This window comes from Corvus brachyrhynchos, unplaced genomic scaffold, assembly GCF_000691975.1.
Source record: "Corvus brachyrhynchos isolate BGI_N302 unplaced genomic scaffold, ASM69197v1 scaffold44, whole genome shotgun sequence".
NCBI classification, from domain to species: domain Eukaryota; kingdom Metazoa; phylum Chordata; class Aves; order Passeriformes; family Corvidae; genus Corvus; species Corvus brachyrhynchos.
Genome location: NW_008238359.1, coordinates 8,394,381 through 8,420,874, shown reverse-complemented (window position 1 = coordinate 8,420,874; position 26,494 = coordinate 8,394,381).

Genomic DNA, 26,494 nt, shown 5'->3' with positions numbered 1-26,494 from the left:
GTATCCACTTGATGTTCCTCTTACATTTGTTCTTCTGTGCCAGGGAAATAAGAACTGGGACTGGAGTGGAACATGATGGACCCCTGGAAATAAAATATGAGTCAGGCTTGGCGATTGCTTGATTAGAATATATAATTTTCTGATAACCACTATCAAGCCAACCAAATAATGTCCTGAGCTGAATTTGTTTTCCCACTATTGATTCATAGGTAGTGGGTTGACCCTGGCTGGATGCCAGACACCCACCAAAGCCTCTCTATCACTCCCCTCCACAGCTGAACAGGATAGAGAAAATATAATGAAGGGTTCATGAGTTGAGGTAAGAACCAAGAGAGATCACTAGCCAATTACCATCACAGGAAAGACAGACTCAAATTTGGGATGTTATCTGGATTTATTGCTAAGAAAATCAGAGCAGAATAATGATAAGTAAAAACAGACCTTAAAACACCTTTCCCCCACCCTGGGGGTCATTTCATCATACATTGTTCGTGCCCCTGCTCAGGGAGAGGAGTTTTTCCCCTGCTCCAGCATGGGGTCCTTTCCACTGGAGACAGTTCTCCATGAACTTCTCCAGTGTGAGTCCAGCCAACAGGCAACAGCTCTCCACAGACTGTTGCAATGTGGATCACTCTTCCACAGGGTGCAGTCCTCCAAGAACAGACTGCTCCAGTATGAGTTCACAGGGTACAAGTCCTACTGGGAAACCTCCTCCACCATGGGCTCCTCTCTCCGTGGGTCTGCAGGTCCCTGCCAGGAGCCTTCTCTGTCACGGGTCTTCCATGGGTTCGCAGCCTCCTCTCAGGCATCCGTCCTCTCCAGTGTGGGGTCCAGCTCCTCCAGGGGCTGCATCCCTGTGGACCTCCATGGGCTGCAGGGGCACAGCTGCCACACCATGGACTGTACCACGGTCTGCAGGGGAATCTCATCTCTGGTTCCTGGAGCACCTCCTTCCCTCCTTCTCCACTGACTTTGGGTTTTGCAGGGCTTTTCCTCTCATGTTCTTGCCCTGCTCTTCACTGGCCACAATTACATCTGTGCAATAACTTTTTTTTTTTCCTTCTTAAATATGTTATCATAGAGGTCTTACCATCATTTCTAATTGGCCAAGCCCTGGCCAGTGGCATATCCATCTTGGAGTTGGCTGGTATTGGCTCTGCTGGATATAGAGGAAACTTCCAGCATCTTCTCACGGAAGCTGCCCCTGTAGCCCCCTACTACCAAAAGGTGGCTATGCAAACCCAATGCAGCAAGAGTCTGGCTCTTTGACTTTGATGATCAACAGGACCACCAGTGAGTCAACAGTAGCAGATTTTGTGGTGCCATTCAGTTGCAATGTAAGATGGATCATGTCTCCCAGGACTGGGAGACAGAACAATAGATCATGGCGTAAATTGAAATTTACTGTCTGGATTCATTGCTTTGCCTGAATAACAAAAGCTGACCCACTGAATAATCTACCACCCAAGGTATAGCTGCTGTTCAGGGGCAATGCTATGTGTCTGTCTTCAGTGGCAAAGAACGTAAAGGCTAAACACCAGTTACTCTAGTAGTGTTTAGGAGGGAAACATTATTGTAACAGATGAAGTGATGCAGTGCTCTTGTGATGGCTTTCCTTCCAGGTGAGTTTCATCTATTAAAGTTATTGAGGTGGTTTTATGTGTATTAAATAACTCACTGCACTAGAGTCTTCTTCTACTTAATATTGAAAATATACACCTAGTTTAGGATTTTATTGTGTCAGTTTCAGAATGAATTCAAAAGAATTTCCAACTGCTTTTTCATCTGGGTGATAAGTAGTAATCATGCTTTTCTTCTGGCAGTCTACTAGCACAAAGGACAAAATCACATAGGACAAAGCTATATTTATAGTAAATGTTAACTATTCATGCATTGACTGGAATTCATTAACTGTACAAAATGCCTGGAGGTATGTTTGTAGAAGTAGCTCAGAATTGTTTTTTAACTCAGTATGATTATTAGCTCAAACAATAAGAAAGTAAATACTGTTGGAGTTGGTATGGCTGGCATGCAGGATATGACTGAAAGCAGAACAATAAATGAAGAATTCAGGAAGCAAATTGGAACATGCTGTGTTGGCATTATGTTTAAAACTGACATAAAGGAAAGAAGTGTATCTAGCTTTATGAAGTGAAACTTGGCTGGCAGTAGAGGAGGGCTGCATGGTTTACAAGGAAATGGTACGGGCCATGGATGAAAATTTGGAAAGGAAGACATGACAAAAATGGCCGTTTTTTTTCTCATTTTGAATTTTAATTAGTACATTACTGAAAACAGGATACTTGAAAAATGCACTGTATCATAAGGGGCTAGGCAATTCAAACTCTCATACTTTCAAGCTTTCACAGAAGGGAGGGGAAACAAAAACCAGCTCCAGTTTTTAAAGTTAAGGTCTCTAAGGTAGGATATAAAGAACAAGAGAATATATAGTCTTTTCCACTAAAAATCTTAGAGGGGCCACATTAAAAAACCCACCAGTACACTACTGAGATATGCAAATTGACAATACACCATTCTTTTGTCAGGAGAAGCCTAATAATCGTTTCAACACCCGTTGGTGTGGGCAAAACTTGATCCACATATGGAACATATTTGTCCCTTAGAGATAGTAAGTGGTCATCCAAAACTGTGTCGTAGGGTGGCACAAAGAGGGCTGAATTCAGATTTTACCACACCAATTTTGCTATTTGTCTGACACGTGACTTTGCAACCTTAAGCTGCAATTTCCTGGAATTTTTTATATGTCATGTCCTAGATGTTTTTTTAAGAAAAAGCCACAAAAATTGAATACTCTGTTATTCAGACTACTGACCTTCCTATGGGCTGCCACTGATAATGAACATTATATATTTAAATCTTCTCTAGAGCTCTCTTCAAATTGATCACATGACAATTTGTTGTCATTCTCTTTTTTTTCATCAACATTACATTAGTCTGAGGCTATTGACTTTCTCCCTTGCTGCTGATCCCTTTTTCTCTCCCCAGGTACCTGTCTGTAGCTCATTACCTCACCTTACTGCTTTGCTCACTTTTCATTTCTGAAAGTCTAGCCTAGGCTTCTCGAGCAGGCTGGCCCCTGTACCAGCGTTTGCCAGCCAGATTGTCCTAACTGACCAGCTCCTCTATGTCCTTCTGACTTCCATTGGATTGATTTTTGTCCTCCCCAGACTAAGTGAAGGAAAATTCCTTGGTGTGCTCTAATGGTGTTTGCATGGTTTGAGGGAAATGAGAACTTAGGGGTCTTTTTTTGTTTGTTTCCAGTCATAAACCCAGTCCAGTCACTCTCAGGACAGAGGTTTCAGGGGAGACTTTGGGAAGCAGCTTTCTAATGAACCATGAAAAGTCAGGTCAGTGTGAGCAGTATGGAGGGGATGAAATACATTCAACCACTCTGCTAAGGGGGCATTCGCAATAGTCACTGAGTGGAGAGAGAAGAACCTCTGCATGTTTGGGGGGATTCCCCCAAATGGGATTCCCCCATTTTAGCCAGCATTAGAACTTGAGAAAAGCTCATACATCTTCAAGGAGAATAGAAGCTACGGACAGGACTGCCCTGTAACTTTGGAGATGACATGACATTAGCCTAAAATTTGGGTCCAAGCAGCTCAGTTCCATAGGACGAATCAGCAACAGGGGGGCATGGTGGGGTTTAGATATCTTCTTGAGGGTCTGTAGCAGAAGGGTTGGCGAGGTTTGAGATTACTTGCCTGTATCTTCTGGGAAAAGGAGGTTGAAGAGAATAGCAGCTCCAGAGCATTCTCTCCGAAGTGTCTGCCTAACCACAGTGTGTGTGATCTGCAGTCTTAGATGCATATATGTGCATGTCATTCTGCTTTGTCATTGTAAATTTTTTTTTCTTTTTTGGCCACCTTTTGGGACAAACTGGACCTTTTTTTTCAGTCGGTTTTTTACTAGCTATGATTACCATTTCTTGGCATCACAGTCCTTCTGTCTCTATATTTATAGTAGAGTTTCTTCATTCCCGAATTTGTGTCTCAATGTTTGAAGAAGCTTTCATAATTTTACAGGAACTTCCTTTATTAAAACCTTTCCAATCTTGTTTTCTTTTTTTTTCTTTTTCTTATTCCACACTAGCATAATTTTAGAAAGCTGTTCCAAAGACTTCCTCAGAGGCCCTTGAAATTACAAGCATTTTCCTGTATTTTCCCCTGTGTTTGAAACATGATGGCTCACACTGTTATATAAGTTCCCTGTTTCAGTCAGGGCCTTTACGACTGTGGAGACTACATTTTTTCAGGGACCATGGGACCAGGTAGGTGAAGCTGGAGGAGGATAGTCTAATGGGTCTAGTAAAATGGCAGCATTTATATCACCTTGTGCAGTCCTAACTAGAACTGTGTCACTGTAACATGACCAAGCAATGAAAAGAAAAACTAATTGGAAAGGCTAAGGAGCATGCTGGAAGACCATAGAATAGTTTGGGTTGGATGGTGGTAAACTTCCCAGTCTGACCATTCATGAGACTCTCTGGAAGTCACACTCCCAATGCCAGAGACTGGGATCGAAGCCCCTTCACAGCAGGCAGCTCCAGTGACCCATGGGACCTCACTTGACTCCAGACACACCCCACGCTCACACACAGGCAGACCAGGTTTCCTTACCCCAGACTTCAACCCCAGATTTGACCCCAGGTTTTACATAGCAGAGTCTTAGATGTCTTGTTCCATAAAGCAATTTATTCATGGAGCAGTAACACAGAAACAACCCGAGCTGATGCCATCGAGAAGGGATCCCAAACAAAGGAACCCCTGGGGCATTTATACCCTCACAGTCCAAGCCCATGAAAGTCTCAGCTCTTCCTCCAGATCCTTCAGCTCCTGCTGTATCACTGAGTGTCTGGTCACCTGACTGGGCCACAGGTCCCCACATCTTTTGTTATGCAATTGTCAGGAGTTCATGGCTTGGGCCTAAAATGTCTGTCCCCATCTTCCTTGTAGGATCACTTTAAGTATTGAAAGACTGCAGTAAGGTCTTCCTGGAGCCTTCTCTTCTCCTGGCTGAACCATCTCAGCTCTCTCAGCCTGTCTTCATAAGAGACATGCTCCAGGTCTCTGACCATCTTTATGGCTCTCCTCTGGACTTGCTCCAAGAGGCCCATGTCCTTCTTGTGTTGGGACCCCAGAGCTGGACACAGCACTCCAAGTGGGGCCTCATGAGGGCAGAGCAGAGGGGCAGAATCCCCTCCCTTGCCTTGCTGGCCATGCTGCTTTGATACAGCCCAGGATATAATTGGCTTTCTGTGCTGCCAGCTCATGTCCAGCCTGGCATCCACCAACACCTCTAGGTCTAAGATATGCTCTTATTCACTGATATGAAATCGTCTTGTCTTCCATGAGACTGGAAAGGCTTCAGAAGAAAGGAAAAAGTAGCCTAACACTGTTGTGTCATAGGACTCTCCTGGTTTCGTAACTCCTACAGAAGCACTGCCATTTATAATGCCCACAGGAATACACCAATACTTCTATGTTGCCATGAGGTTTTGGCACTTGAGTAATAGTGCCTGTGAGCCTTAATCTTCACTTTGCTAGTTCTGCCTACTTGTACTTCTGGTACTGCTATCTCACGTCAGATAGCAAGTTTAAAGCAGAATTGTTAAGAATTTTAGTTGTTTAGGGGAAAAAAACCTCAAATGTTAGACTGAAATAAAGTATGTGCCTCCAAAATTTGTTTGTGTCAGTAAAGCCTTTCTGAAACTCATGTTTATATAGAGCAAAGGTTTTACTGGGACGAAGTTCCCACTAATAGTTTTTAATATTGAGACTCTAAATCATTGTACATGAGGTCAGGATCAGGACAGGGCAATGGAGGATCTTCTTCAAGGCTTTCACTTTTTCCCAATTGGTTTTGTGATGTGAGAACTTGCAAAGGTCTAAGGGCAGCCTACTGATATCTTCTAGTACTGGTACCAGCCTGTTAAGCTTTGAATTCCTATATTCCACACAATTTACACAGGCACCAAAATCACCCAGATCATTCTTCAGGCATGAAGTCCAACTCAGCTCACCTTCTAAATACCCTTAGCATTTTTGGCAATTGATTAAAATTCACCCCAAAAGTTTAATGGCCTATTATAACACACATTTGCAATAATTTCATTCATAAATGTTATTTTTAAATGTATATAGTAAGAGATAACATCCTTCCATAGAATTTACTAAAAATTCACATACATACATATTGTAAAGTAGCTTATGGTAGTTTGGGCACAAAACACACACGAAGACCATTGCAGCCTGCATAGAGAGTTACAGATTAATTTGATATGGATGGCACAATTTCAGAGTCACTCTTGACCACTTTTTGAGCAAAAAGCTGTTATCTTCCTAAGTGTAATGCCTATCTTGCCTTGATGTTTGCTGTCTTCCTTCTGTAGAGACTATCCAGATAATTCCATCTTGTTCCACCCCAGGTTCATGATTTTATTCTTAGTCGTTTTAAAAAGCCTACACAAGCGGCACTACACAAACATGCAGTCTTTTAAAATGCAACCCTTACTTTGTGTACCTACCTTTGCTTTTCAGCACTTGGAATAGTACGTTCTATAAACAGACAAAATCATATCCATGTGCATTTTTATATTACATACACACCTTTATGAGTTGGTGATGTATTGATCATATTCATATGAATAGATTAAGATATGTCCTCCATCAGTGAGAAAACTAGACAAGGCAATTGACCTATAAAAGCATTATATCTATCCCATTTCAGGTATGATAATAAAATAAAATTAAAATCAAGTGAAACGAAGTCAAGGAACTTATAATTAAATATATTTGTAGTGTTTGAATAGATTCCTTTTCTGCTCTACCACTGGCAGATGAAGCAGAAAGGATTGTTATTAATAGTTATCCAAGTTACTCCAGCTTAAAGATTCTTATTAATAGTTATCCGAGTTACTCCAGCTTAAGGGTTGTCATTAATAGTTATCTGAGTTACTCCAGCTTAAGGGTTGTTATTAATAGTTATCCAAGTTACTCCAGTTTAAGTACCTCTCTCCATAGGATTTCCTAGTGATCTTAAAGGCCTGATTAACTGCATGTTTGTTTTTTTATTTCACATAATTCATCAGCTAATATGGCTATACTATTGTTTTTAAGCACACATTTAATTTTCATTATCCATTTCTTATCTATTATTTATAACTGATAAGTTTGTTTTATCTTAAATTAGCAGTTCTTACATATGCATAGGCTTCTATCACCTTTGCCTTCCTTTTGTTTAGTTGTTTTGGTTGGTACATTTTGTTTTGTTTTGTTTTTTCATTTCCTTCTCTGTACTCCGAAAAAAATACTGGTTTTCACATGTCCCTTAAAATCAGACATCATAGTGTTAACTTCAATATTCAAGAGCTAGATCTCTCCAAGTTCAATGAAATAGCTGATCCCTCTTATCTCTCTCCCACTGACGGGTCACACCTAATTCACCATACTTGCAACTGTTAATTATTTACATGTGTTACTTTGTCCTTTTTATTTTTCCCTCGATTTTGTAGCCAACGGAACCCCCCCTTCTAGGTTTCTTTCATGCACCTCCTCACATGCCTCACTGAATTTAACAATATTCTCTGTGAATTTGAATGGCTCATTTTCATTCTAATTGTATGCCATTTTCTTGTCTTGTTCTGCAGTTTTAAACACTAGCTACTCTAGCAGTTAGGTACTCTTTTGTATGTGGCTCTCTTTTTCTTTCAAAACTTTTCAGAATGAATGTTAGAGGAGTCTCGGAGCTGATGCTGCCTTTTCTTTTCTTGTTTTCTACTTCTGGGATTAGTACCATATTTGGCTCTCCTATTCATACAATGCCTCACTCTTATCCCTCTTTCTTAAGTCCAAGTGCTGCAGGTCATCATTAGTAAATGATAAAGCCCTGACTCATTCTTGTGTTTATTATCTCTTTGAGCCTTTTGTTCACCTCTCAACATTTTTCTTGCTTATTCAAATCTCTGTGTTAATTCAGCCAAAGAAATGGTTTCCAGTCTGATTCAGTACTTGCTGCTGCTCTAGTTGGGTTCCCCTGCTGCTAATCCAATGGTTCTCCCTCATTTGATCCATCACTCCATGAAGGTATGCCTGTTTAAGAGCACTGTCATTTTTCTAACTGGTTTAATTTGCCTGGAATTTCAGTTCCTTGCAATAGCAATTTGCTTTCCCATCTCCATCCCTTCCCATTTACTACAATATTGTTGCTTAAAAGAGCTGTTGGTTTCCTCTGCGTCTGTCAGAGCTGAGTTTGGAATAACGAACAGTGTGGTGAGTAACAATGCAGCTGTGGTGAGTTCCTCTCCAGTTTTCCCAGCACAGTTATTATTATCAGTCCCTACTCTGGTTTGGTCTGGATCACTCTGTCTCTCTTCATCCTGGTGTTTCAGGTGTCCTAAAGAGCTGTAGCAAACCCATTTTGACTTTGAAACTGTGCTGATGGAGCGGCTGTGTGTTCCACTCATCCTTTAAGGTCAGCCCTGGCAGGAGAATAGTAGGGGTCAGTAGCCTGTCTGATTCCAGAATTAAAACCTGCACCTCTGGTACTGTCTTTTGGTTTTCTCTCATTCTGCTGCCTCTCACTCAACATTCTAGATTTACTTAGCCACCTTACACCATTTGAGTTTACAGGATAAAGAAACAGCCTTCTGCTTTTCACAGCCACACTCCTATCTGCTAAATCTGACACTTTCCAATTTGGCAAATTCTTCCAAATTGAAGCCTGTTGTTCTAAAACGGCTCCTCAGACCAGGGTCATTTCAGTGCACTTGAGCAGTTGCTACCAAGCATCCGGGAAGTGGCAGCATCCTCACAATCACATTCCAGTCCAATATTACAGGGATGCTCTCAATCCTAGATGCACGTGCAACATTCAGTTGTGCAGCAACTTTGGGCGGATGTTTGGTCCTGCCCAAACATTGTCTCACAGCCAGGACTGGCAACTGCTGCTCTCTTCTACTGGTGCCTTCTCAGTCACTTGGACTTAGGTTTTGCCTTGAAAAATACATCCCATCAGAAACAGGCTGAGTGGCAAAAGGCAAAAAGTCTGCAAAGAGGAGCTTGCATCTGATCTCAGAGAAGGGATGTAAATATGAGCAAAGTTGCTGTTTCTGTCTTCATCCGGTTGCTGACATGCTTCTTTCCTCTCAGTGTGGCCAGCAGTGGGAGGTGAGAAGGGCTTGGGGAGAGATCCTCAAGTTTTGGGAGTGTAACTGATTGGTTATAAATTGAGTGCTTTCATACGTTAATATTTATGCAGTGTGTCCACAAACAGCAAAGGAGGGTTAAGTTGTATTTTAGTGCAATGCATATACAAAGAGGTGTTGTAAGACTTCAGTGGCACAGCTAATATGAAAAAGTGATTTTTTTTTTTGTTTGATCAGTATTCAAGGGAGTATCAACATATAAAATCTTTAAGTTTTCATGAATGGCTGAAGGTACATTAGTTCCTTCATCAGTTTCACAGCCTGTTGCAGACATTTTAATGAAACTGGTTACTGTGCTATTAATTATTAAACGAGACCATATTACCCCTAATGGGCTTGAACCACCACTAAGAATGTTTTAGCTTTGATTTTGACCATACTAATAATAGTCTCACCTGTCTTGTTGCATGGTACTATTACTCTAATGTTTTACTTTCTGACTACTCTAGAAGCTGAACTTACTTTGGTGACATAATGGTAGGATATATACAGGTTGCAACACAGTTTTGATCTAGATTCCCTTTCCAAGTTCCATTATATCAAATCCATTAAGTGCTTACATGGGCTGTAAAAATAACTATCAGAAAAAACCAGAGGTGCCATATTTCTGTCTCAGTGACTCAGCAGCAGATCTACTGAGTTCACAAAAAAAAAAAATCTATTTTTTAGTCCTGCAAACTAGGTTTCATTTTTGATAGTCAGCAAGGCTCTTGACTTTACAGTTATCAGCACCGCTAATAAAGAAAACTCTTTGAAATTATCATTACCATGCTGTGTTCTTTTCACTACATCTAAAATTGCTCTGTCAGCCCCCTGTCTCCCCATAAAGACATTTCTGAAATTATTTGAGACCATGATTAGCCAGGACAAACCTTACCTTGATTTCCAGAACCCCTGTTGAATAAACAGGATTAGCAGTTAAAAAATCCTGTAGTTTTTAAAGTCTGGAATTAAGCAATAACAAAGAAAAAATGCAGAACTTCAGTCACCTTGCAGATTTCTTTACTACTTAAGTTAATTTAGCACCAGTTATAATCTGGCAAAGAAGTATCTATGTTTGGATATGATTTAGACTGTGATTGAATACCTTGGCAAGAAGTAAATGGTCCTCTTTCTGGTGACCTTAAACCCTCAGAGAAGAGACATGATATCCATATGCTGGCTTGCTCTTTCATATAGGCTTTAATAAGCTAAAAAGATTTTTAAAAAATAATTTAGTTACCTTTAGGCAAGAGATCAGTATTGTCACTGGCAGAGTTCATGCAATTCACCTATTTAATCACAACCATTTTCACAAACTGACAGACCTACATGTAGCAGGTGTACAGGGAGTACACTCCCTATATATTAGCTGTCGAGTTCAGACAGCAGCTAGATCAGAAGGAAAAAAAATTAATTCCTGTTTCTTCAGAAGCATCTCTTCCTTTCCACAAAATGGCTATGAGGATGGATCCCGAAAGGCAATGATTTTTTATTTTTTTAATTAAAAAAAAATATTTTTAAAGGGCACTACAGAGAGTTTGTTACTGCTTGTGGACTCTTCTCCAGCTTTAGTTTTTTGAATATACAATAAAAAGATAACAAGGGTACTGTAGGGCTTGTGTTAAATTCACTCTGTGAACTGGCAAATAACTCCCTGTGCTCTGAGCTCTGAGTTCTGTTATTCTGGTCTGCTCCCAGCATTGCAGCACACAGCAGTCCAAAAACTCCACCATTTAATATGATTTTGCAGGTTTTGTTAGTGTACACAATACAGCTTCAAGGTTTTCCAAAAACTGTGTGAAACCAAGTAGATAAAAATTTCCCCTCTGTAGGATTGCTGACTGTGGACGTAAAACTGCTCTCAAGGTCTCCTGAAAACGGATAGGCCATAGCTGTGGTTTCATTGCAAAGGGTTCAAGCAGCTGTTAGCTCTGCTTTATCACCACGTGATATATCATGCTGCTCTGGGCATTTATTTTTCCTGTATCCACCACACACAGTGTGCCTGCAACTTTTCCTTGTCAGGCAGAATTAAGTTCAGAGGTGCTGTTGAAGCTAGCAAGCTATTTTACATGCCAGGAAATTGGAGTCTAATAAATTGGTGTAATTTATACAAGAAAGCAAGAGTGATGAGAGGTGTCAGAAAAAGTAGCCAACAGGGAAGCACATGAAAATAATTCAAGACTGCAACAAGGCCAAAAAGTTGACTTTACCAATGTTCTGTTTAACACCCACCACAGGGTTTTTTTGAACCAGTTTTGTTTTCATCTGGCAGCAAGCCAATAACTTATGCTGTATGGGCTCTTCATTGCTTTGGAAGACTGAGCTGGAGTCTCATTGACCTGATCAGTCAGTGAGGAAACAATGGAATTTTAATTATTGACTTAATTGATTTAATTATCAGTGCTGATAAAATGAGTAGAGGAATAGAGAGCAAGGGTGATATCTGGATTCCAGATCTGCGGTTGTTGGTAGTTACACAAGTAATATTTTAACTTCTAAAATAGCACTGCCTTGTTATCTGCGAAATCCTGTTTTATCTTTCTTCCCTTTTATTGCACGAAGTTTGTCATTCTTCTTCCACCTTTAGGGCATTGCATAATGATGTCACTTCTGTATATTTCATCTCCTCGATTGTTAAGTTGTGCTTTTTCTAGTTGCATAGCAGAGCTGTTTGGAAAGTTCTGCCTCTCCTGCCCTGCGAACGCTTTTCTGAGCTTACCTACCAGTCTGCACATCTCTTTTCATTCAAGTACTTCCCTAAAAGTTATTTCCATTCTTACAAATAGTCAACCAACTACCACTGAGTGGGAGACACTAGACAGTCACTCCACACAATAAAAATATTTGAATATGCAAAAAATTGTTTTAGTTATTTTCCTCCTAGAATAGATGTCTCCCTTTCCTTATTGTCTAACCTTTTATCCCTTTAGAGGAATAGTTGAGATTACTTCTGTTCAGAGATTTATTTCTTTCCATGGAATTTTCCAGAGATCGTTGGAAAATCAAAAATGTGAATAATCGATAATGCTGGGAATGTGATAATACTGAAAATGGAAGTAGGAAAACCCCCAAAGTCAGACAAAAATAATCTCATTTTTATATCACTATAGTCACATTTTAATAGCTCATGTCACACGCAACACCTACTTTTAAGAGTCCTCATATTTCCTCCATTATCCTAGCTTTTCATTACAGCTTTTCAAATTTAAATTCATATTTGGACATGAATAGCAAGTGTATACAGCATTCTGGGTGAGTCATATCTTACGCAATGCTTCATGCTCCATATGGGAAACTCCTGGACTGATTTACTGCAGGATAACCTTTTTCACTTTGGTGGCTTATGCTTATCCTGAAGAATAATCAGTGTCATCTCTTTCATTTGCTTCCAATTGATGACTTTTCATCTTTCAGACAAAATTCTCATTAGTTGATTGGTACCCAGAGTACCATTTTGCACCGTTCAATGCTCAACATATTTTGGTTACCAAACCATCCAGTTCTTTATCTGTACCTTGGTATTTTCTATGCTGCTAATACCAGCTAAATTTGTGACTATGTCAGTGAATTTATCCTCTATTTCCAGTTTGTCTTCCTTCAAGAGTGTTTGTTGTCACTCATTCCTTTGCCAACATGCAGTTTTTACGCCTCACTTGCAATACAACTTACAGGCCACTAGAAAGGCATGAGGTTATGAAAGTCTCCACTTCCAAATCCAGCAGCTGGCAAAAGTTCAATGTGACTGCAGAAAAGAATGGATGGCTTGACACAGTCCAGAAAATGTGAGGCAAAGAGCCAAAGACTTGTTGCATGGAGTCTGAACCACTGCTGTAATATGCATTGGCTCATTGCAGGAGTGACTCATCTGAAACCAAAGATGGTCACCTTATGTAGTAATGTGATGGAAGAGCTCAAATGTAACACTGTTCCCTGAACAGAAGATTACAGTGAACTGGACACCCCAACCATCCCCAAGAAAACCTCAGGAGCAGTGACTGTTAGCTTGATAGTGTCTTACCACCGGAGAAGTGACTGGAGAAGAAACATCAGGAGAAGGTGCAAAGCTATGGTGGTGTTGAAGAAAGGCTTTCAATACTCTCTTCTGTAACATTGTCATAGAGAGGGGATAGATCAACAGATAATACAGTAGGTAGAAACCTGGAGAACAGCTGAGTGCAAAGGATTGTGATCATGGCAGGAAGTCTAGTTGAAGGCCAATAACTAATGATGCACCCCAGGGTCAACACTGGACCAGTTTTATTCAACAATTTTATTAATTAACTGGATGGTGGGACAGAATGTACCCTTAAAATTCTGCTGTTGACGCAGAACTGGGAGGAGTAGCTGATATGCCAGAGGGTTGTGCTGCCACCCAGAGGCATCTGGATGGTCAGGAGAAGTGGTCTGGCAGGAACCTCATGAAATTCAATTAAGAGAAGTGCAAAGATACTTCCAGCTGGGAAGAAGCTTGGCAGAAAATATTTCCAGCTGGGAAGAAGCTTGGCAGAAAGGCTGAACACCAGGTTGAATGTGGGCCAGCAATGGGCCCTTGCTGCAAAAGCAGCCAACTGCATCCTGGGCTGCATTAGCGAATGCATTGAGGGAGAGGAAGGTGATCCTTTCTCTCAGCACTGGTCGGGCCATATCTGAGTGCTGTGTTTAGTGCTGGGCTGCTCAGTACAGGAAAGACATGGACACACTGGAGAGAGTCCAGTCAAGGGATGATGAATGGACTGGAGCATCCCTTCAGAAGAAGAGAAGGTTTAGAGGGATCTCACCAATATCAATAAATAGCTGAAAGGAGGGAACAAAAAGGATGGAGCCAGGCTCTTTTCAGTAGTGCCCAGTGCCAGGACCAGAGGCAATGGGCACAAAGAGAAAGACAGGAACTACCTTCTGAACACCAGGAAACATTTCTTTCCTATGATGATGACTGAGCACTGGAACAGGCTGCCCAGAGAAGTTGTGGAGTCCAAGCATGTGGTTTGTTGAAAGTTTTCAAGAGTCAGTGGGATAAAGGTCTGAACAACCTGGTCTGATCCTTCTGTGAGCAAGATGTTGGGCTAGAGGCCTCCTGAGGTCCCTTTCAACCTGGATTATTTTATGAGGCTCTCATATATTTATCTTCTATGATTATTCTAGTATTATCCTGGAGATAGTACTCTGATTTGTTACTCTAGCCCATGGCTACTTTCCCAGTAATGTAAATTTTTCAAGTACAAAAATGCACCCATGATTAGTTCATTGCAGAATCAGGACAGCAATGGGCATAAGAGCCCATACATATAACATAGTTGTATGCTGTTTCATATCTCTCCTATGTTTTTCAGATTTCAAATGATGCATCTGATTGCCAGCAACAAACTCAAAATCTGTGAAAAAGAAAAGTGAGACTGCCTTCTTATTGTTTCATTATCTGCATTAAGAAAAAAAAGTTTCATTAGAATTTTGTTTTCAGTTGAGGAGAGCTGAGTGTGTCTCTCTCTTGCTTGGTACACCAGAACTAATGCAGCTAGTTAGAAAAAGAAGATATTTTGCCCAGATACTATCCTGTCATCCCAATAGGGGGAACAACTCTGCTAAGCAAGGAAGTGCCATTATTATGTATCTTCTTGTCTGACCTTGGTTACATTTTAAGCATTCTAGAGTCAAGAAATGCATTTCGGCTTGCTAATATCTCATTGTGATAACAAGGCTAGATTTCCTTTTGAAAGGGAAGGATGATCTCTTTGCTTGCTACCTTTGTTGTGCATTTTCACCATGGTTGTAGTGAAAAAAAAGGGAACATTGAAGAGGTGTATGCGAGTGATACAGTAGAAATGATGGAGGTATGCAGTGCTTCATTTGAGTCAATGCAAAAAAGGCAATGTCAGCCATCACCAGGTACTTAAATTAATTTTAATGACAATATAGAGGTGCAGAGCCAGATAGAGCAGAGAAACATTAAAGGCATTTAGATAAGTTAGATGGATTCAATTTGTTCAGACCTACTGAAGTTCACTCTAAAGTCATTAAAGAACTTAACCATTAAAAATTGCCTGCAAGAATTTCTGTAAGTGAAGAGATCCCAGCAGACTTCAGAGAGCAAAATTTAAAATCAACAAGATTAAATTCAATACGGGTAATCATGGAGAATGACTTTTAGCAATAGGAAATCAAATGCACAAACCTAAAAATGATGAGTAACCCAGCTGAAGAGACGCGGAAAAAGGATTTAGGGGTGCAATAAATCTGAAACCAACCAAACAAGTTATCATGTCAAAGAAATTGAGGCACAGTGCAATGTTTTTTCCAGAAATACAAGTTGTGTTGTGCATTAATAGAAGAGGAAATGATAACACAGAGTTGGGGTTTTTTTCCCATCTACTAAGTACTTAGCTAAGGTAAGCCTTACTAAAATGCTTCTTATAGTTTGAGCATCGTGTTTAAAATGTACACAAATTCTAATTGCTCTCAGAGCTCTTTCCAAGAATAATTAAACAATTAGATAACATGACTTAAGAGGAACATCTGAAGAAATTGGATATGTTTAATCTAGAAAAAGAAAACGTGAGACAAAGTATAAAGACAGCATTCTGGTTGTAACAAATTGCTATAAAATAACAATGAGCAATTGTTCTCCACATGTGCTATGATTGGAGGAGACAGAAGTAATCTGATTTATTACAGTAAAGAAAAATGGGTTCTTATTTTAAGAAAAGATTTTATTTCGGGCTTGGAGACAGATTTCTGTGTGGAGGTAATGAAAAATCTAGATTAAGGAAGGTAAACCAAGCTCAGACTGGAGGCTTAAGGTTTGCTACCAGAGAGCTAGGTAAGGCAAGGTAGCAACAAGGCAAATTTGTACTCTAAAACAGAATTTCTGGAGGCTCTTGACTGTAAATCAAAGGAGGTCATAACTCATTCATGCCCTCCCACAGACACGCCTGTAAAATGTGCAATTACTTATTCATGCGCCTGGCAATGCTGATGTTGAAGAGAGTGACTGAATAAGGAATGACAAGCTGTGTGAAACATGAAGCCTGAAATTGAACGGAATGTATATTGAACAGTGAACGGACAGCAAATGGAAATGCAGACTGCGAGATCCCTTCCAACATAAAATAGAAATATATTAACATCACTAGTGCTTTTTTCTGCATTATAATTATGTTCTCATTTTGTTCCATTACCTGTTTGCATCAGACCTATGCCTGCCTAGGAAAGCCAGTAAGGGTGAAATGTTACTGTCAAGGAGGTTTATGTGACAAAAGATGTCTGGATTTATGGATGAAAGGAGGGATCTAGGAGCAGAGAAAGAAGAAACAGGCTCTCTATCTACCCAAGTGTCCTGGGGTGACTGTATGATACTGTATTCTCTAACCAAGTTAACTGGGTTTGGTAATAACAGATCAGCAGGTGTTGGAAAAGATAATTAAGATATGAAGTTTACAGTACTGTGAAATATTCTATAAGGATGGATAATTGTATTAGAAAAACACCTCTGATGCTCAGTGGGGAGCAGCTCCCTGCCTGAAGAGTCTCCAGGAGTATGAAATACAGTATATAAGTACATCTAATAAATAACAAATACCAATCAGCTCAAACCTTGATTTGCCTGACATCCCTGTGAGTCAGGTATGCAGGTCACATGTGCAGAATGGATTTAGTTACTGCTTGAAGAATTGGCAAAGTTTGTGGAATCTTGCCTATATGTTCAAAAGGAAATTTCCTTCAGAGTTAAGACTGGTTTATGTGTCTGTAAATATCCATGTGTTTATGCATACAAGTACATTTCTTTGATAAGTAGACTACATTAAAAACTATTGTAAAGAGCAGGGAATAAGAGTGTGTCATTTAACATCTCTTTACATTAAAAAAAGTAATGAAACATCCAAGTTACTCATTTAAAGAAAAGTACATCACTGTTTACCTTCATGTATTGCAGAACATAGTGCCTTCATGAACCAAATAATTTTATCAGTGAATTCATGAAATAATTTATACTGTTAAAGGAAAGCATGTCTTTAAAATGAAGTGGGTTTTTTTCTTCCTCATTTTTCTCTTATAACAGTTGTATTGACACATTCCTTCAGAGGAAAATAGTTCATGGATTATTTCTTAATTAATAGGGCAAGAAAAGCGAAGAAGGAGGGTTTACAGCAGGCCAGTGTATCTGTATGTCCCAAAGCCTATCTATCAACATCAACGTGTGTGAATGCCCCTGCAAACAGAAAGGATGACCAGTAAATCTAAGGTCAGCATGAGTAATTTTTTTCCTGAAGGATTAGTTTCTGGACTCACAGTTAAGCCGAGGAGCAGAATGATTCTTCAGTTTCATCACATTCTTTTCCATCTGCTTTAACCTAAATACAGGTAACTGGTGGCAGGCTGCACATAAACACAGGGAGTAAGCCAGAAGGCATTTGTGTTAATTCAGCACTCTTCGTCATGCTAATTCTTTGATGCCTCAAGTGGCTGTTCTTTCAGAATATCTGCAAGGTGATGTGGAGTATTTATGAATATTTGAAGAAGGTTTCTTGCTCATTGTAATTATGCTGATGCTAAACAGCAGAGAGAAGCAGATCAGTTTGCTGTATCATCACTGTGCTGTCACATTGTCAAGCAAAGGCCACCAGGGTCTGTTGAACGCTGACAGCATTTAGGGTAGTTTAAGACATGCAACATAGTTCTTCTTGTTAGAAATTAAAATTCTGGAGGAAATAGGTATGTAAGATGCAATCTCACTGTGAAACTCCCAAATAAAAATTATCTCTATTTTTATTTATTAATTTCTATTGTTTTTGTTGACCCTTTACTTGAGGGCAGCAGGGATCAATATAATGAAAATAGGATAAAGCTTAAGAGAATAATTCTATTTATCTAAATTTTTAGAATTCATTCTTTAGCATAGCAGGCGAGTGTCTTCTGTATTGAAAACTAGGTGTCAGAGAAACTTAGGGCTGATTCATCTGACTGTGATATTTTCAACTACTGCTGAACTACTTGTTCCCAATCCCAGTAACAGTAAATTAGTGAAGCAGGTGAGATGGTTTTTCTGATAAAATTGCAGTGGTGGTTTTCTTCTGAAATAGGTATTTAATAAAGCTCAAGTGAACCACATCTGAAGAGTGCTTTCACCAAAGACATCTACAGTAGAGTTGCATTAAATTTTTGATGGCCTCCTTCACGCCCACATGCTTGTTCTGGCTGGGTGCAAGAATTGTCCTGGCCACAACACAGACCTTTAAAGAAGCAGATAAGGGAAGTAGATTGGCTTTCTAATAATAATTACATCACAGAATTTCCTAAATTTAATGATATGCATTAAAGATATGGTGGTTTGAAACTGTTTGTACAGGTACTAGATATGAAACCTGGAATAACTAGTCTCTAATAGGGCAGAATGCAGAGTGAAGAACATTTTGCCTAGATTGACATCTACACTTGCAAAACCGGTTTGTCTCTTGAAAGGAAGCCTAGTCTCACTATCTCTAAAGTAAGGCAAGATTAGGCTGGCTCAGAGAGTGCGAAGACACTATTGCTAATTTGTAAGACCTCTTGGACTGCAAAGATTAAATTCCAGTTAGATAAGGCAGACATGAAACAGAAAAGGTGAGAAGGTGGCCAGGCTGAGGGGGAAAGCAAATATCCAATCTGTGGGAAAAAGATGCATCTACCTTTGCTAGCTCAGATCAGTGCTCCAGCTGCAGCCCTCCATGACCTGCTGACACAGCAGCCACCACCAAGAAGGCTTTTTTGTACTTCTTTCTGGAGACGTATTGTACCAAACATATCTGCTTCATAATGCAGCATGTGACAAATACAGTCTTCACATTTTTTTTCCTTTGAAAGAAAACAGCAACACGGTTCTGCATAGTTCAGCTCTTTCGCATTTCAGAGACCACAGCCACAGTCTCAAACTTAGAGTGTCTTAGGCAGGCTGATAGCTTGTGCTCTTACATTCTGGCACAAGCCCCTGCTCACACAAGGGTTGTTTGTTTCTATAAAGTCTCTCCAGGGGCTCTTGGGGTTTTTGCTGATGTATTTTGTAGACTAGAAGAGAAGTTTTAACAAAGATTATGGCCAGTGCTCAAATGCTGATCAATACGCATACATGGGCTATATTTTTGTATAGAAACACAGAACTGGGGTCATCAAATCAAATCAAATCCAGTCCTTTGTAACTGAGGTCAACCATGTAACTTTTGTCAAACACACAAGATCCCAGATCCCACAACACCCCTTTGGTCCACAGTATTCCTCTGCCATACTGCAAATATCCTTTAGTAGACTAGCTGCCCAGAAAAAAAATGCGATATGTCCAGGATGATTCACCAGAACAGGAAGAGTTTGTCAATGTATACCTGACATAAATCAGTAAGCATTTTCACCATGGTCCATGGGATTTTGGAGCTAAAGGCCCAGTAACATTTATGCCTTCAAATGATGATGAGAGAAATGTCATGCACAACATAGCTTGGTTTATCACAAATATGACTAAACTGAAGTCCATCCTGTCAAATTATAGTTATAACTGAAGCTGTATGGAAAGTAAAAAGTCATTTTCTTCAACGACTTGCTAATTAACCAAGCTGACAGATATGTATCACAGGGAAGAGGGTGTCTGACTGGCAATTTGTCCCCAACAAACAGAACTGTTTCTCACTCTTGTTTTTCTTTTTTATTTTTCTTTTCATAGCTTCTGATAGAAATTAGTTGTATAGTCAGAACTGCAGTTAAACAATGCAGTTTGCATCAGATAGTGAATAAAAGTTTATGTAATGTCTTCACCATGTTCTAATGACTCATATAGGTGTTAATGATGAGCAAGACACGACTCAAGATCACTAGGTCTCTGGGTTCATGTATTTCATGTTCTATTTCCCAGACTGTCGGTGAGAGTGTTACCATGCACTGCAATCACCACTGCTCATTACACTGAGTGTCACTGCCTCTCATTATACTGTATAATGGGCACTAGTTTAATCTCATTGTGTCCCCCACACAGATACTTGTTGCTTTCTCTTGCTTGAAGCATCATTGACTGTCTCAGGTCATCCCACAGTTTCCTGAAACTGGCTGATCTCATCTGCGGCACCTGAGTACATGAAGCTTGGTGAAGTATGCACCAGAGTTAAGACAAAGGATTCAGTTTGAAATTAATTTCTTTAAACTAGGGTGTGGATGTCTATATGTTAGCTGTGTGTCTAGACTATGATTATAGTCTGGAGAGCTCTAGGGTTCCTTTCAGCTAACTGCAGTTCAGTACATAGTGTTATGTGACATCCTTGAGGCTGCCCAGAATCTCTGCTCAGGGCTGGCAGAAGTGACAATGGTCATACAGCAAACCTGTGCCCTTTTGGCATTGCACCTCCAAGTAACAACCCCATACCACCTCAAATAATATTAGAAACATCTGCCTAGGCAGGTAAGTCCTATTCATTACAGTCAAGGGAACCTGGACAGAATGATTCACTTCATCTTAAAGCAGGCATGTAGAGGTTGGTCATTCAGGAAGCTCTACTGACAGCATTGACTAGGACTTCAATTCAGGTTTTGGAAGACAGCTCACTGCCTTTGAGTATCTAAGGTATGCTGGCTTGGCACCAGCTACAAGTCCAGAACAGGACAGCTTTTACACAGGTTCTGTGTTGCATTAGCAAATCCCACACAGGTGCCTTAAATAACACAGGGTATCTGCAACAGCACTAGAGCTTCGTGTTTATACAAAAAACATTAGGCATGGAAGCCCAAATACTGTGAAGGAAGCTTAATTTGTGTGCAGAGATGCACAGAAGTGTCTAAGAGTAAAAGTCAGCCTGTAATTGCTCTCACCCAAAAGTGGTGGGTTGACCCTAGCTGGACACCAGGTGCCCACCAAAGCCACTCTATCACTGCCCTCCTCAACTGGGCAGGGGAGAGAAAATAGAATGAAAGGCTCTTGGATTGAGATACTGGCAAGCAAAGAGAATTCACACATTATTGGCATAGACAATACAGATCTGACATGGGGAAATTAGTTTAATTTATTGCCAATCAAATCAGAGCAGGATAATGAGGAATAAAACCAAATCTTAAAATCATTTTCCCCTCACCCCTCCCTCCTTCCTGGTCTCAACTTCTCCCCCAGTTTCTCTACCTTCTCCCTGACAGTGGTGCAGGGGGCTGGGGAATATGGTTGCAGTCAGTTCATTACACATTATCTCTGCTGCTCCTTCCTCCTTGGGGGAAGAACTCTGCACACTCATTGCCTTCTCCAGTGTGTGGTCCTTCCCATGGGAGACAGTCATTCACTAATGTCTTCAATGTGAGTCCTTCCCACCGGCTGCAGCTCTTCACAAACTGCTGCAGCGTGGGTCCCTTCTATGGGGCACAGTCCTTCAGGAACAGGCTGCTCCAGTGTGGGTCCCCAATGGAGTCACAAGTTCTACCAGCAAACCTGCTCCAGTGTGAGCTCCTCTCTCCATGGGGCCAGGAGACTGCTTCCCTAGGCTTTCCGGCATTTTGAAAATCCACACTGTTGCAGAGGTTTTAAAGGCATTTAGCACTTTGAATTCAGAACAGCGGGAGCTGCTGTGAACTCATAATAAGACTCAGAGCTATGAGATGATCCACTCCACTTATTTAATTTATATTATCTAAGAAGGAATGCTAGATTCTTTGCTGGCATAATTTGTTGCAGCTTAATTGACTTATATATGACTGGTGGTTTTTGGTTTGTACTGGTTAGGATTAGAGTATGTGAGTCTCAGTTCTAGAGAACTTGAATAAACAGAAATTAAATAATAACCTCACAATCTCTACTGATTTTTGTAGGAACTGGAGCAAGAACTTAACTCTTGGACTTGTCAAGATCAATTCTGAAATGAAATTAAGGTGAAACTGAAATAAAATATCTATATTGAAGACCTTTTCTATTCTAGGTCTCAATTCTATTCTAAATGGTGCCAAAATCTTTCATTTAAGCAATGAATTTGTCGAGGAAACTGAACATGAGAATGGACTTGGCCAATCACTCACTGAGATCACTATCGTAACTAGGCACCAAAAGGTAGCCAGGTGTTGTGTGCTCTGGGCTCTATTAAGGGGAGCTGCAGATGGTTCTCAGTCTCAGCATTTAATTAGTTATGAGATCATTAAATGAATGTAACTCATAGAAATGTTCTGTGTTGAATCATGCATGATCAACTGGGAGTAGGATGCACAGAGAGTGATATGTTCTTAGGCCCCATAGGAGAAAATTAGCAAGTTATTAATGCTAAAATTTAAAATAGAGGTTGATCTGACCTTTGGAAAAAAATGTTCCTGGTGCAGAACTTTTCTAAACTTGAGGTATACTAAGGCACAGATGTTTCCTAATAGCTCATTAAACTGAAGTGTATCTGTTGTCTCTTTTTGAACCTGCAGATTTACAGAAAATTGTATTAACCAGCTTTCATAATTGACAAGTGAACATCTTTTTCATAAGATGTCTTTCAAATTAAATATGAAAGGAATTGGTCTGGTTTACAAAAAACCTGAATTCAATAAGAGGTTTTTTCCCATAGGTTGCTTTTAATCAGGCCTCAAGTTATGAGTAATACTTCATGGCTAATTCTTTACTTCTGTAATTCCATCAAAGTCAGACACTGTCAACTTACACAAGTGCAGCTCAGACAGCAGTCAGATGTTTCAAAAATTATTTCTAAATGGTGGGTCTTTTATTCATGTGCATGTCCTTTTCCTTTTTATGACATAAGTACTGGGTTTGTTCCTCTCCATTTTCAGGGAAAATGGGATGAGGGAAGACAGGCTGTGCATAATTTCTGGTGTGAAGTCCACCAGGCCTTGCCAAGTCAAATTCATTATTTAATGTGTCCTTCCTGCTTTCTAGCCAAATTCTTATCTTGTTGAAATTCACATGGATTGTTAGCACGCTTTCTCTTCCCAAACAAAAATTTAAGAAACTACTGAATACTTCAGCCTTCTTTGCATCATCTACTATATGATCTGCAAATAATATTGAGTCTTACTAGACCTGTGCTTTCCTTAGTTTTTTGCATTTCAAACATATTTGTAGGAAACTTTTTTTTTAATTGATTTTATATGATCTACTAAGTGAAACTATTTTTTTCCAGCTTCGGTTTTTTACTCAGAATAGCTTATGTAATTCTTTATCCCTTGTCATCATCATGCTCTGCAGATCCACTTGATATGAATCTCTACTGAATTTCAAGTTTTTAAAGACCTCTAATGCAATCATAACAATCTCTGTATTTTCCTTCTTCAATAGGATGGTTTGCTGTGGTACATCTATCTCAGTAACTCCTGCCTTTGATATTACTCTTGGATGACCCCAGAGAGTTGTACCTCATAGCTTCTAGAGTTTGACACAAACTGAAGTTTTTGTTGATTGCATGAAAACATGACAGCAGCAGAAGATTCACAAAATCATTCTGGTTGGTAGGGACCCAGACATCACTAGTCCAGCCTCTGCCTAAAGAAGAAGGGTCAGCTAGGAGATCAGACCAAGTAATTTCAGTTACTCGCGGTTTTGTCCAGCTGGACCCTGAAAAACCTTCAAGGATAAAAATTCCACAGCCTTTATGGACCAGCTTTTCCAGTACCTGTCTGTCCAGATGGTGAAAAAGTTCTTATATCCAAGTGGAATCTTTCTTCTTACAGTTTATGACCATGGTTACGCGTCCTCATGCCGTATACAACTGTCAAGAACTTGGCTCCATCTTCTTGAAAACCTACCCATAGGTACTGGAAGGCTGCCATAAGGTCCCCCTGAAGCTGTTTTTTCTCCATTCTGAACAAGCCCAGCTTCCTCAGTGTCTCCTCACAGGATAAGTGCCCCATCTACTCTGCTCTCATGAGATCCCACCTCGATACTGAGTCCAGCTTTGGGGTCCCCAGCGCAGGAAGAATATTGACCTATTAGAGCAAGTTCAGAGGAGGGTCACCAAGCTGCTTAGAGGGATGGAGCACGTCTCCAGTAAGGAAGAGCTGAGAGAATTGGGATTGTTCTGCCTGGAGAAGAGAAGGCTTTGGGGTGACCTAACTGTGGCCTCCCAGTACCTGAAGGAAACCTACAAGAAAGATGGAGAGATACTTCTTCTCAAGAGCATTTAGTGACAGGACAAGGGGGAATGGCTTTAAACTGCAAGAGAGCAGATTTGGATTAGATATTACAAGGAAGTTCTTTACTGTGTGGGTGGTGAGTCACTACTACAGGATGCTCAGAAAAGCTGTAGATATCCCTGAAAGTGTTCAAGGCCAGGCTGTATGTGGCTCTGAGCAACCTGATCTAGTGGAAGGTGTCCCTACCCAAGGCAGGGAAATTGGAATGACATGATCTCTAAGGTCTCTTCCAACCCAGGACGTTCTAGGGCTCTATAATTCTAGGATCTCCTGGGTATTTTGGTCCTATGAGGGACTTGAATCAGTTTATCTACATCTCTGTTTAGACACCCTGAACAACTTCTCTCCTCAATACTGTCTCCCATGGAATACCATCTCTGACCTGCCTGAGCAGCCTGAGGTCTACTGACCAGAACTCCTGGCTGTGTCCTCTGCTGCTTGCTTTTCTCAGTCCCTCAAGCCCTTGAAGGACACTATTTCATTAACACTAGAGCTAAGATTGTCACCAGTTCTTCCTTGATAGTGAATAGCAGATGCAAGTGTTCATCATCTCTTCCAGAGACATGGAATCCTGCAGCAATCTTCTGGATTGCTTGAATCTGTTGTATCTTTTCCACCGTGTGTCAAGAAGATTAAAGATACCGTTGAAAATCCCCAACAACAACAACAACAAAGTCCCAAAAAAACCTAACCCCCAAAATCCTCTCTGATCCTCAGACATCTTCAGTTGGTTTCAGAGTTCTTCCATGGTTGTAATGGTGCTGACACAAACCAAATTTCTGTCGTTTGTTTAGTGATAAGCACCACCAAAAGGCCCCAACAATTACAGTTAGGCTTATTACAGTTTATATGCTGTTTACATGCTCTTTACGTGTAAGCATTTTGGCCTAAGTGTGTAAAAATAATGTTTACAGGTTTTAGCTCATCTAAATGTCATATCATTTGGTTATGCCTAAATAAAGAGTGATTGCATAGATTAGAACCCGGTTATTTAAAGAAAATCTTGTTCAGCATTGGGTTCTCTGAACATTCCCCTTACTGTTTCTCTGCTCTCAGTGGATAACAGCAATGCCATTTTTGACAGCGTAACATATGGGCATTCTGTGGAGTTCCTGGAAGGAGACAACCAGACAGATGACTAAGTACGGGCTTTCCCAGATGCTTGTATTTGAAACTGTAAAAAGGACAGCACCAGACAGAACCACTTGCCTGTGTGAACACACAAGTGCTATGAGCCAATGCAGCTAAATTAGAGTGTTCACACAGAGACAGGCATACTTCTCTAGTGACTTGTCCTCTATAAATACCCCAGGTGGCATCTGAAGTTCATCTTACCACAGGCTGTCTTTTGCTTGATGACAGTCAAAGTCCTTATGCAATCACAGGATCACAGCATAACTCAGGTTGGAAGGGAAATCAGGAAGACTCTTGTATGCAGTCTGTCATATCAGCATAAAATGTATTTTAAAGCAGCATACAAATCCATCACTAGACAATGCAGTCAGGCTCAGGTGAAGGCAGAGGGTAAGTTGGTGACTCCTTGCCATGTAAACAGGAAAAATCTGACACCAGGCACATGAATACCTTCTCTCTCCCAGTAGAATGTCCCTGGGTTTTCCCTTTCTGTACTCCACAATGAACTTAATTCTAAAACCTAAATCTTTAGAGAAATAGATGGGATAATTCCTGTACTCATCAAAATCTTCCTTGAAAATCTGAGCTCTGAAGTTTGGTTTGATAGCTGTTTCATATTATATTATATTATATTATATTATATTATATTTCTTAAATCCCAGGGGCAGTTAGATGTAAGATCTGTACCAGAATTATGACTGAGTCTTCTGTAGTGGAAGATCAACAATGACCAAAATTAGCGTGGATTTATGTTCAAGATTTTGAGTCGAAATTATTTTCTGTTCCTTTACAGCTGGTGGGAATGTCTAGTACAAGAGAGCATCAAGAGTCTGTTTACACCTCCAGATCTCCTTTAAGTGAAAGTTTGGTGAGGAGAGAAGTAAAGGCTGTGGTCAGCACTGGGAGGGCACAGGGAGCACCTCCTGGGCTAGAGGAAGCAGCTTTGGGAGAACAAGAACCAGGCAGTCCAGATTACCAGAGGAGTCCTGGTGTTCATGCCTACTCAGTGGTCATCTTCAGACCTTTGCCATGGGCAGT